This window comes from Alosa pseudoharengus, unplaced genomic scaffold (genome assembly GCF_046254945.1).
Source record: "Alosa pseudoharengus isolate Yale_2024_CS ecotype anadromous, Long Island Sound unplaced genomic scaffold, YU_APseudo_1.1 YU_APseudo_1.1_scf_26, whole genome shotgun sequence".
Lineage (NCBI taxonomy): Eukaryota > Metazoa > Chordata > Actinopteri > Clupeiformes > Clupeidae > Alosa > Alosa pseudoharengus.
In genome coordinates, this window is record NW_027468701.1 from 213,563 (window position 1) to 225,000 (window position 11,438).

The window sequence follows — 11,438 nt, forward strand, 5'->3', positions numbered from 1 at the left end:
CAGTTTATTACGCTCAATGCAGCTTGCTCTTCCAATGGAGGGAGATGTGGTTTAGCATAATGAGTGAGCTAGGTTTAAGGCTAACAACAGTAGAATGCAATAGGCGCAGTGCTCATGATGCAATACAAGGAACAGCATAGTCAGAATTTTGTTAAAAACCGACAAAAGGTCAAAGTCTGCTAAATTGTGATAGAAATACTGTAACTTTAAGGCCTAGGCCTACTCATTAAGCGCTTTCAGACATACGTGTAAGACCGGAGGTTCTGCCGATGTTAAACGGTGGGGCCGTATATCTGAACGACATAACCGGTCATATGGAAGTCCGAATTCACCCGGTGTTTATACTACCCCCGACCTAGTATTTCCTCCGGACATTATGTAAATGTGCTGTGTCTGAACGAGGAGTAGAACATTCGGTTAAAATCACACCTAGTGAGAGGGCGTGTTGGTGACGTTTCTTTCATGCGTCCATGTGGTTAGATCTGACTTAAATGCCAGTGTTATGATGGAGTGGCATAGTGCTGTCCAGAAAATCTCCAACCTGGAAAGATGCAGACATCACGGAGCTACTGTCCATGAGGGCATACAACATTTTGATAGAACACCTGAAAGGAACGTTAGAGACACGTTAGGCTACAACTGCATGGCAAGGAGAAACGAATTCAGAAGACTGAATCATCATAAGCAGAAGGCGCTGAAAAGGCAGTAGCCTATAGCGACGTCGTTGACGACAATAACAGGAGTATTTAATAAATTGTTAGCCAACACGGTTTTCTGTTCATTGATAGCCTTCATGACCTGCTGAGCTCGCTGATATTTGCTGAGCATATATGCCTAGAGAAAATGAAAACGAAGAAAACCCAACTTTGTTCCAAGCTCCTTACGTAAATGCTACACATGGGGAGAGGATGCTTTTGGAAAAAATAAACCATGAAAAAACGAATAACTTCACTGTTATTAATGTTAGTATTTTGTTTGTTGCTTAAAAACGTTGTATGATCTTGAAGTCTTGAGTTAGCCTACTGAATTGGCTGGTAGCCTACCATAAAGTTTGTGCATGCTCTCTCTCTCCAACGCAAACCAGATTTGGGGTTCTATAGCCTAGCTAATTCTGGTACATAACGTTGAAAACAGATAAATGTGTTTATTTGAAGCACACATACAAATACTGTAGGCTAGGTCAATTTCAAGTGCCCACTTACGTGACTAGCCTACTTCAAGTATTAGCCTTTGCACAATAGATTTCTTCTTCTTTAGCCTACATAATGATAGGCTATATTTTGTAAACAAGAAGCAGCTGTGACAGGCAGCGGCCGCATATAATGTCATGTCTCAGCATCTTGTGAACTCTACAAGCCCCCACCCCTCACTCGACAACCACACGGAGATTCTGTAATGTGCGTGTATGTCGTTCACACATACGTCCGTGTAAGGTCAGTATTAGGTCCGCAGTTTAGCATCATATCTGAATCATCCGAAGGGTAGGACCTCCGTTTGACAAACCTCCTCATATACTCCGGAGGTTATATCTGAAAGCGCTTATTAAAATCAATAGAGAGCCTACTATATTGTAAATCAAAGCTTAAAGGAACCGTATGTAAGATTGTGGCCAAAACTGGTACTACAATCACTTTCAAATTACTGTAGAGCGGTGTATCCCCTTCCCCTCCCCTCTGACTGGCAGAGTTGGCAACCGGATGACGAAACACTACTGACTTTGTGATTAGTAGATAGGTGGAGGGTGGCGCATTAGGCCAAAACACAACATGACAACATCAACATCAGTTGAGGGCTGCAACTTCACTTTTTAAATGACAATATCCTGGCCAGACTACTGTTGTCAGTGATATAAGTATTTGAAATGAACATGATGTCTAGTGACATATCAGGGCAATTTTATGATTCATTGAAATACATTTTTTACATACGGTTCCTTTAATAAAGACATGTCAAGATGGTGGCCTGCTGGCCATTTCGGTGCCCTAAGTGAGTGGCTTTGAGTGAGTGACATTTAAATGATAACTCAAACACTCAAACACCTGTGTGTTTTTAAACATTAATTTCTGAAGAAATTATGTTTTACCTATAAATGGTGCACTGTCACTTTAAGAGCATTGATCTTTACGTGCACTGTCACGTTAAGAGCATTGACTCTTGTTTAGGCTACAAGCCTTATTTGTTTGAGTTACATTGATAGCACAATATTAACAATAATATGCACAATGTTAAGTTGTTTGAAGCAACCTTCATTGCTTTGGAAATGGAAGTATGCAATGACATGTTGCTTCACATTTCGTTTTGCGAATACAAGTGAATGAGCCTGGTATCCACCTAGCTATCTGAATGGAATGCGTTTCAGTCGACTCAGCATATCATGTGCTTCATGTAGCCTAAATGCTTGGAAAACGAATTATTGAAGACCCACCAATTCTAGTAGGCTACAACGTGGTGATTGAGAGAACCCAAAAGGTATCAAACTTGCATGTAACATCGTGTTAGTGCATTTTGACATTGTACACGTTATTGATGAAGAGTGAAACGCAGTTTGCAATAAAGCTACTATTCATTGGTTACATTTGGGTGCCCCCTCTGTCCTTTGGTGCCCAACGCAAAGTGCGTGATGCGCGTGGTGGGAGCGGTGGCACTGCCAGGCTACACAATCTTTTTCTGCATTTCTATCCCGTTATTCTCTTCAATTCAAGTTCACAGCACAAAGCTGACATGTACAACAGCATAGTTTGTGTTTTATCAAGAATCAAAAACATTAGCGTGGCACTACTTTAGATGTTTCATTAATTTACTTGTGCTATTTCGCGAGGCATAGAGAGATCTTTCGGTTTCGCACACAAAGTGCACTAACTATTATGTTCTTCATAGCCTTGTCTCTGACAAGCTGAAAATAATGAGCGTAGGCTTATGTCCATCCCGCAAATAGAGTCCGCCTGCGAGTTTGCTGCAGCAATCATATTCAACCAGTATCAGGAGATAACGTTCTACTATTCTACATTGTCTCGCGTGGTGTGGTGGCAAATATGTATCAAAACAAAACACCACTTAATTTCGGGTTAAATGCATTGTAACGCGCGTTACTGAAGTTTGTACCGAGTAAAATATTACCCAATTTTTTTTTGTAATGCCTTACATTACCACGTTACCGCAAACAGCAATATATTACAGTAATTACATTACTTTTGTAACGCGTTACACCCAACACTGGTGACATGCCCATGCCATCTATTGCCTGCATAGAGGATTTGATTGGTCATTTTCAAAACCCTCATCGTGCTAGAGAGACGCTCATGGCTTTCTTCAATGCAACCCACGGGCGTTTCACAGGACGCATTTGGATTTGGCCAAATTGCAATACAAGGGCGACATATCCAACGCTTTCAGCAACAGTGCGGACAATTTGGTTTTGTTTTAAATTATCCAGTAGCCTAACCTTAATTTAAACATGGACGTGCGCTTGGTAGGTCTAACAAAAAAAAAAAACACAATAACAGGTGACATGCCCGTGCCATCTATTGCCCGTATAGAGGAGTATATTGGCCGTTTGCAACACCTTTACCGTGCGAGAGAGACGCTCATGGCTTTCTTCAATAAAACCTACCTATGCGTTTCACAGGACGCATTCGGATTTGGCCTTTCTAAGAGCGACATATCGGACGCTTTCAGTAACGGTGCGGGCAATTTGCTTTTATTTTAAATGATCCATAATCTTAATTCAAATATAAATGTGCGCTTGGTAAGCCTAACCAAAAAAGTCAATAATATGTGACATGCCCATCTAATGCCAGCTTAGAGGAGTTGCTGTTTTCAACACCTGTCTCGTGCGAGAGGGACAATGCAACCCACACAGGCGTTTAACATGACGCATTGGGTACGCATTCGCGGCAAAGGCCACCGCGCAGCACATAGCCCATTGATTTCCTATGGAGAGCGCAATGCGTAGTTAACGCGTCCGCTATGCATCTCGGGAAGGCGGCGCGGCGGTGCGTCGGGAGGTTAACGCTAGGCGGTTAGCCAATGAAAGTACATCTTCGGTACACAAGTTCTCTCTTTTGCTCTAGTCTTCCGGTCCGCCTGCCAGAAATATTTGTTCCGCCTGCTCCGCGTGTTAGTTTAGCCATTAAGTTTAGAACAAGTTCGCCACTGCACCCTATCAAAAATACCTTGTTTGCGACTTGAACCAAGACAGAAGGTGCTTTGGAGGAACATGTCAGTGATATGTGTGAGTGTTTCAATAAAAGATGTTAAAATTCCTTGCATTGGTTAACAGTATTACGTACAGCTGCAGGCCAGTTTCATATTATTTTAGGGTCTTCGTGTAGCCAGTACAATTACATTTCTCTGTCCTTAATATTGCATTTCTGTAGTAAAGTGCAGTAGTAAGTGCAACGTCCCAGGTAGGCTACTGTATTTTCCTGCATATGAACTGTAAATAATGGAGTTACATTTTGTATTTGAATGTTTACCTAATTTTCTAGACAAACTGAAAAATGACAGCTGTCATCTCACATAGTTTACATTAGTCATAACTTCTCACAGATATGTTTATGGATGGATTTAATCTATCTATCTATCTATCTATCTATGCGTGTGTGTGTGTGTGTGTGTGTGTGTGTGTGTTATCCCTCTCTCAGTCCTTCTGTAAAGCACTGGAGTACCTGAGCTACATTTCTCAAAGTGAACCCTCATACAGAGACCCTACTTAGTACTACGCAGAGGCGCCTGGCGGTACAGCTACAAGGTCAACCTTAGCATAGATGAGTCCAGAATCCACGCCCCTCAGGTGAGTTGGAGTCCACCAGACCATGTTTTTGTAGGCCTCATGTAGGCCTACCAACATTGGTCATAACTTCTCACAAACATATATGTTTTTGGGTGGGTTTGATCTATCTGTCTATCTGTGTGTGTGTGTGTGTGTGTGTGTGTGTGTGTTATCCCTCTCTCAGTCCTTCTGTAAAGCACTGGAGTACCTGAGCTACATTTCTCAAAGTAAACCCTCATACAAAGACCCTACTGAGTACTACGCAGAGGCGCCTGGCGATACAGCTACAAGGTCAACCTCAGCATAGATGAATCCAGTATCCACGCCCCTCAGGTGAGTTGGAGTCCACCAGACCATGTTTTTGTAGGCCTCATGCCTCATGTAGGCCTACCAACATTGTCTTAATTTAAACCCAAGGAAGCCTGCTTTGCTGTGTGTGTGTATGTGTGTATGTGTGTGTGTGTGTGTGTGTGTCTATCTATCTGTGTGTGTGTGTGTGTGTGTGTGTATCTATCTGTGTGTGTATGTGTGTGTGTGTGTGTGTGTCTATCTGTATGTGTGTGTGTGTGTGTGTGTGTGTCTATCTCTCTCTCTGTGTGTGTGTGTGTGTGTGTGTGTGTGTCTATATATCTGTGTGTGTGTATGTTTGTGTGTCTATCTATCTGTGTGTATGTGTGGTGATCTATGTGTGTGTGTGTGTGTGTGTGTGTGTGTGTGTGTGTGTGTCTATCTATCTGTGTATGTTTGTGTGTGTGTCTGTGTGTGAGTGTGTGTGTATCTATCTATCTATCTGTTTGTGTGTGTGTCTATCTATCTGTCTGTGTGTATGTGTGTGTGTGTGTGTATTTATCCATTTATCTATCTATCTGTGTGTGTGATGTTTATGGATCAATTTGATCTATCTATCTATCTATCTATCTATCTATATCTATCTATATATATGTGTATGTGTGTGTGTGTGTGTGTGTGTGTGTGTGTGTGTGTGTGTGTGTTTTATCCCTCTCTCAGTCCTTCTGTAAAGCGTTGGAGTACCTGAGCTACATTTCTAAAGGTGAAATACAGAGACCCTACTGAGTACTACGCAGAGGCACCTGGCGGTACAGCTACAAGGTCAACCTCAGCATAGATGAGTCCAGATTCCACGCCCCTCAGTTGAGTTAGAGTCCACCAGACCATGTTTTTGTAGGCCTCATGTAGGCCTACCAACATTGTCTTAATTTAAACCCTGTGTGTGTGTGTGTTTGTGTGTGTGTGTGTGTGTGTGTGTGTATCTGTGTGTGTGTGTGTCTATCTACCTATCTGTGTGTGTGTGTGTGTGTGTGTGTCTGTGTCTGTATGTATCTATCTATCTATATGTGTGTGTGTGTCTATCTATCTGTGTGTGTGTGTGTGTGTGTGTGTGTGTGTCTATCTACCTATCTGTGTGTGTGTGTGTCTGTGTCTGTATGTATCTATCTATCTATATGTGTGTGTGTGTGTCTATCTATCTGTGTGTGTGTGTGTGTGTGTGTGTGTGTGTGTGTGTGTATCTACCTATCTATCTGTGTGTGTGTGTCTGTGTGTATCTGTGTGTGTGTGTGTCTGTCTATATATCTGTGTCTGCCTGTGTGTGTATCTATCTTTCTATGTGTGTGTGTGTGTGTGTGTGTGTGTGTGTGTGTGTGTGTGTGTGTGTGTGCGCATTTGTGTGCGTTTGTGTATCTATCTGTGTGTGTGTGTGTGTGTGTGTCTATCTGTGTGTGTGTGTGTGTGTGTGTGTGTGTGTCTATCTACCTATCTGTCTGTGTGTGTGTGTGTGTGTGTATCTCTCTGTGTGTGTGTGTCTATCTGTGTGTGTGTGTGTGTATCTGTATGTATGTGTGTGTGTGTGTGTGTGTGTGTCTATCTATATGTGTGTGTCTGTGTGTGTGTATCTATCTATCTGTGTCTGTGTGTTTGTGTGTGAGTGTGTGTCTATCTATCTATCTCTGTGTGTGTGTGTATGTGTATTTATCTATCTATCTATCTGTCTATCTATCTATGTATCGATAGACAAACACACATTAGCAATTGTTGCTATAACCTGGCCAAACACATATTCTCTTGTATCACAAGATTAATGTTTATTAGTGAGTTGCTGTTGTTGTTGTTGTTGTTGTTGTTGCTCTTGTTGTTCTTGTTCTTGTTGTTCTTGTTGCTTCTCTTGTTGTTCTTGTTCTTGTTGTTCTTGTTGCTTCTCTTGTTGTTCTTGGTCTTGTTGTTGTTGTTGTTCTTGGTCTTGTTGTTGTTGTTGTTGCTTCTCTTGTTGTTCTTGGTCTTGTTGTTGTTGTTCTTGTTGTTGTTGTTGTTCTTGTTATTATTGTTCTTGTTCTTGGTGTTGTTTTTCTTGTTGTCCTTGTTCTTGTTCTTGTTTTTTCTTGTTCTTGATCTTGTTGATGTTGTTGTTTTTAGGGAAGGTCTTGTATGTTCCAGTCACATCTTAAATTCAGCCCTCTACTTCTACTTTTTCACAGGTATTTGCTCCTGATATCCTGACCAGCAGAACATGTACAGAAAGAAGTGTTCCACTACCAATTTCGCTCATCTGTGGTTCTCCTGACATGTTGGGAGAGCAGGGATTTCAATTCTGACTGCTCTTCAATTAACATAATCATCCTCAACATCCTCACATCCTCACATCTTGCGCATCCTCACATTCTGCACATCCTCACATCCTGTGGTTCACTGCAACGGGTAGTTACATCAGTACAGCGGGTCATTGGCGCATGAACTCTCCACATTGAAAGTTTACTGTTCCACACTGAGTAACATCTCATATTAATAGTTTGAATTGGGCATCAATAAAGTATCTATCTATCTATTAGCACTATTTCGTAATTGTGCCACACTGACAAATTGCTGCTACTCTACTATTCAATGATTATTTTACCACACCAATGGTGTTCGATGAAATATACATCATGCACTCCGCGTGCAGACGGCAGTTGCAGGAATATGCTATCATCTTGAGCAATATCGTTATTTTTGCACTTAAACTTAACATTCCAGAATCACATCCAAAACTTTTCCACGTTGAGTGACTACCATTGTTTTTCCACTTAAAAATGAGTTTCTTTAAATGATACTGATAATTGTAACTAGATACTTGTTTGAGTTTATTATATTTATTGACTGGGGCTTGAGTCCTTCTTTTTATTTGCTTTCCTATGTATCAGTGTACAATGCACAATAAAGCATATTTAAAGAAGTCTCACTGATTTATTTAAGTTGTGTTCTATGTTCTGACCACTAACTGACTGCACCCTGTTTATGACCAACAAGGTTAAGGTTAAATTAACCTCAGGTAAGTTTTTTCATCCCATGTAATATAATGTGTTGGTGTTATGAAATATTGGTGTCACCCCTACAAAGGCCTGACTGATTGGCGGCACCTGTAAGCATGGACCCTATTACTGTAAGTACAGCTACAGTCAGTTAAGTGTCTGCTCCAAGATTCGGCATGCCGTGTTTGACGGATCTGGATAGGGCCCTTGCGATGGCAACTTCAAGCTGGTGTTTCACAAAACCAAGTTGCGGCATTATTTGGAGTGAGCCCTAGTACCATCTCCAAACTGAAGGTCAAATCTGTCTTCTACAGTTTTTCAGTCAAGGTTTGCAGGACAATATGGCTGACAGCTCTCTGCCCAGACAATCCGGAACAGACTGCACACAGCCAATCTCCGGTCTCATAGGGCAGCCAGGAGTAGTCTTGCCATGACTGCCCTTCACCGTCAGGCCCATTTGCACTGGTGTCGGCAACACGTGCACTGGAACCTGAACATGTGGAGGAATGTTATGTTCAGTGATGTTTTCAGATTCTGGACTCATGGGATGGGATGCCGTCCCCCAGCAGTGTGTGAACAGGCTGGTGATTAGCTTGAGGAGAAGGTGCCAGGCTGTTGTGGCTGTGTGGTTTTTCCACATGCTACTGAGGCTTCTGTTTGTGAAATGAATTGTTAAATTGCCAATATGTCTTGTTTCTTCAAACGTCAATCATCCAATACATCAAATACCAAACGAGTCAATGGCAGAATACGCGGTTTGGCATTGGCAGAGAAGATTAGGCAAACATTTCATGGGTGCAACCTACATACTCAGCTCTGCTGCTCATCCCACAAGTGCATGTTCCTTACAAATGGGGCCTTTGAAAGGGAACTAAACAGGCTTTCCAACGGTATAAGATGTATTGCCAAAAAGAATGGTTGCCACAGAGAAATTATCTACCAAACACAAATGTCCTTACTTTTTGTGCTAAGTTTTATTTGTAGTTCTCTACAACCTCTTCCTCTTCACCTAAGATTGAGATGGCATCCAACTCAAGCCTGGCCTTCCTAACGTCCACCATGCATCATTTCCCATTTATTAATCTGGCAGACACTTTTATCCAAAACAACATTTAAGCTACAGAGCTACATCAATAGAATAACATTTAAGCAGTGCAGAGGAGACCTTAACTAGGAATTACCACAGCATCTGTCAGTACTCGTACTAGAGGATAAGAGTGCCTACATTTTAAGGACTAGTCGAAGTATAGTAGGAGGAGATGTGGTAGAAGTGGAGGGAAGAGTATGGTAAGTGCATAGCCACATACAAGACAAGGTGGTTGCTCCTGCACCATGTCGCAAAGCGGTCCACCAGTTGCCTGTACTCCTCACCATCACTGACACACCCCACAATTGCAGAATCATCTGAGAACCTCTGTAGGTGACATGACTCAGTTGTACTAGAAGTCTGAGGTGTACAGTGTGAAGTAGAAAGGAGACAGCATACTCCCCTGTAGTGCTCCTACGCCACTGACCACTTGACCAGACACACCCTTTCAGTTGCACAACCTATGTACTCAAAACTACATGAGGTTGTGGAGGTGTCTACCTGAATCTTCTCATGTAGCAGCATAGGCTGTATGGTGTTAAAACCACTTGAGAAATCAATGAACATGATCCTCACAGTGCTACTAGTCCTGCCCAGATGAGAGTGTGTTCTGTGGAGCAGGTAGATTATGGCATCCTCAACACCCACCTCTGGGCAGTATGTGAACTGTAATGGATCCAAGTAGCTGGTCATATATGATCTCAAGAGGGCCAAGACCAATCTGTGCAATGTTAAGACAACCGGTTTATAGTATTGAGGGCAGATGGGGAAAGTATTTCTCGGGACAAGAACAAGGCAAGATGTCCTCTACAGCATAGCTACCCTCCCCTGGCTAAGGTTACAAAGGTGCTGTAGAATACTGCAGAGCTTCACCTGGCTCCTGGATACAAACAGGTGGAAGGGACATAATGCAGGCTCAGCATTTCCTGACTAGGGATTGTCCATGATGGAAGGGGGCAGTGATCTATAGCCACAACCAGAGGTGGCTTGCAACACATGAAATATGTCATATGATATCTACCCCCCATATGAGTTTGTTATCATCCCCTGTATCAAAATAACTTGCCACACACCAACATTTCATAAAAAAACCTTTTGTGACTCATCAAGGCCTGTTTGGCCAATATGGGTGTCTGAATGGTAGTTTCTAAGGATGTCTGGTGCATCACACTTGCCACAGCAGGTGGTGTCAGTGAAATTATTTGCCACAGGTGAGCCCAGCAGTGAAATTGCTTTATTTCAGCACAACATACATTTATGTATCAAGGTCAATTAAAAGGTGTGATTTCTTTAACCAGGGGATTCTTTCATACAGATAAAACACAGCAAAGGTGTTCAGCTTCCCTAATACATTCAGCACTACACAAAACGAACACATGGTAGCGTGAGCAAAGGTACCAAAAAAACAAAAAGATACACAGGAACAGGCGTGCTTAAAATAAAAGACATCTTTGGGTGTGAGTTCAAAGAAAGACATGAAATTTTTTTTTTTTAAAGCCATGTCTACAAACGGACACGTTTCGGCTCTAGGCCATCATCAGCGTATCGGCCTCAGCATGGCCTAGGGCCCATACGCGTCTGTTGTAGACATGCTCCATTAAATATTTTTGCAAGAGCTAATGCATACGAGTGTGGTTTTCAACTTTAACCAAATCATTTCACATGGCATAACAAATTATTGCAAGTATTGCATATTAATCTAGCTTTGCATTGGATGGATACACAAGACAATGACACCATACTGTATGTCCAATATTAGTGGATGGAGTCCTTCCTCTCTTTGTGTCCCTTAAGATAAGTATGTATTGATCAGTGTGTGTCTTCCTTGGAATAATCCATAATCTATAGTGTTATTTACAAAAAAACAGGTTATCATGACAAAAATGTAGATCCACTGGCCAGCAGCACCTGTTGACCGCTGGTTGATTTGGGCAGAAACCTCTATGGTTGGCGGACCCTAAGGCAAACCCAAGCCATTGCCAGTGTAGTGGTCCCCCTCTGGCCAGACGGACAATCTGAAAACCCATCTGATCAGCAGAAAAGATCAATCCATCTGGTGTCAGTTAGAATGATGCATTGTTGAGCTGTCCGATCACAGGAACACAAGACCCATCTTGTCACAGAAGCAATGGGTAAACCAGTCTTGCAATGTAGAAGACTCTGTGACTATCATGTGGTGTGGCTAGCCAGTGGTCCACTATGTCTTTCTGCTTTGTTGTTGAGCCAACAGCTGACAACCTGGAAATTAAGATATAAAACAGAGATAAAACATTTAAAA

The 11,438-nt window shown here is 42.1% G+C and overlaps 2 long non-coding RNA genes across 3 annotated transcripts in view; one reads left to right on the plus strand and one right to left on the minus strand.

Annotated features, from left to right (window-relative positions):
* Positions 1-3,844: 3,844 nt before the first annotated feature.
* On the plus strand, positions 3,845-8,000 carry LOC143099249 (uncharacterized). Of its 2 annotated transcripts, XR_012981447.1 has the most exons (5): positions 3,845-4,231; positions 4,644-4,792; positions 4,956-5,104; positions 5,780-5,922; positions 7,264-8,000. It is a non-coding gene; the product is annotated as an uncharacterized LOC143099249 (long non-coding RNA). The 2 variants fall into 2 exon arrangements; XR_012981448.1 differs by lacking the exon at positions 5,780-5,922.
* A 2,372-nt stretch (positions 8,001-10,372) lies between these two features.
* Positions 10,373-11,438, minus strand: part of LOC143099251 (uncharacterized) — a 5,146-nt gene continuing 4,080 nt past the window's right edge. Inside the window, exon 7 of the long non-coding RNA XR_012981449.1 lies at positions 10,373-11,398. This is a non-coding gene — a long non-coding RNA (uncharacterized LOC143099251). The remainder of the gene's footprint in view (positions 11,399-11,438) is intronic.